This window comes from Molossus molossus, unplaced genomic scaffold (assembly GCF_014108415.1).
Source record: "Molossus molossus isolate mMolMol1 unplaced genomic scaffold, mMolMol1.p scaffold_m16_p_3, whole genome shotgun sequence".
NCBI lineage: Eukaryota > Metazoa > Chordata > Mammalia > Chiroptera > Molossidae > Molossus > Molossus molossus.
The window spans coordinates 58011657-58013269 of record NW_023425366.1 but is presented as its reverse complement, the minus strand read 5'-3'; the positions used below and the strand labels follow the sequence as shown (position 1 = coordinate 58013269).

General features: G+C 37.2%; 1 pseudogene; it reads right to left on the bottom strand.

Annotated features, from left to right (window-relative positions):
• Positions 1-305: 305 nt before the first annotated feature.
• On the bottom strand, positions 306-856 carry LOC118642687 (annotated as a pseudogene).
• Between the last annotated feature and the right edge of the window lie 757 nt (positions 857-1613).

The window sequence follows — 1613 nt, the reverse complement described above, 5'->3', positions numbered from 1 at the left end:
ACTGGGCATGCATCTAAACTGCTTTGTCCAATCCCTTTTCCCATGAATCTGTGGAGAACAGAATTCGAGAGTGTTAGATTACAGCTTTCTGGCAAAGCTGTATAAATGGCATGGATAGTTTATCAAGCCTCCCTTCTTCTGTTAATAATAACCAGATTATTAACAGTATCATTTCTACTTGGTAAGCATTAGATTAGGTCATTTAAATTTATCATCTCATTTACTCTTCTCTACAATCTTTTCTTTTTTTTTTTTTTTTTTAATGGTTAAAGTTTTATGTTTAGAGTTAGCCAGATGGACTCAGTTTAGATTATCCCAATTTTGTTGACAACACCCAAAGCATCACAATTGGGAGCCAGTTGAAGATATGCCTTCTTCTCTCCATCAGGCCCGCTCAGACTGTTGACCTTGGCCACATCAATGTCATAGAGCTTCTTCACAGCCTGTTTGATTTGGCACTTGTTAGCTTTGATGTTTATAATGAACACAAGTGCATTGTCTCCATTTTCTTCATTGTAGTCAGGAGGAACTTGATGGCACATTGGTCAAGCCTGTTTCTCTTGGGGGCACTCTTCTGAGGATATTTGGGCTACCTTTGGAGTCACAGTGTCTTGGGCCATTGGAAAGTAGATGACATGCAGGTATTTTATCTATCTATCTATCATCTATCTATCTATCATCTATCTATCTATCTATCTATCTATCTATCTATCTATCTATCATCTATCTATCTATCATCTATCTATTTATGTATGGTTGTGATGCCTTTCAGCACTTTTTTCTTTGCCTTCAAAGCCTTTGCTTTGGCTTCAGCATTGGGAGGGGTAGGGGCTTCCTTCTTTGCTTCTGGTGCCATCTTTGTGAAAAGCCTCCCAACAACAATAAGTGTGAATATTTCTGCATTCTTTTTGATTTTACAAAGTAAAATGTTGAAGAACACAGTGGTTTTGGAATTTCAATGAGGGAATTGTGAACAACTATAAATGCTCTAAGATTCTATTCTGCTTCAAGCTTACGAATCAGCCTGTCACAGTTGTGTATATGCTGGCAGAAGACACAAGACCCTTGGGTCAGAGACAAAGGATTTTATTATTTATTGCACATTAAGCAGCATGAGTTTTATGTTTGTGACAGTTTCTTTGCCTTCAAGTTTCATATGGGCAACACAGAGGAATTTAGTTGGATGATGTACACACAATGAGTCTGTGTTACTACTAAGGAAACACTAGCCTAGAGAACCTGAAGTTTTATAATGGACAATAAGATAACCTGTCTGGACTTTGATCCAGATAGAGCCTGTGTTTTTCTTTTACTGACTGATTTTCTTTCTTTTATTCTTCTCCTGATGGAGACACTCACACTATATTCCAAGGCTGTTTACAATATAAGCATTATTGAAATATACTCTGGAATATAAAAGGACAATTAGTCTCTGCTTATAAGATATGTAGAAATAAGAGAAATTTTTTTTTTCAAAAAACTGTCTACTTTTCATAGCGTACCTTCTTGCCTTGCACTGAATTGCCCCATGAGTATGCCACTCTGTCACCACTCAGATGAACACCTGCTTTTCAATAGGGGAGCTGGGATTTACATCTAGGCATTCTGATTCT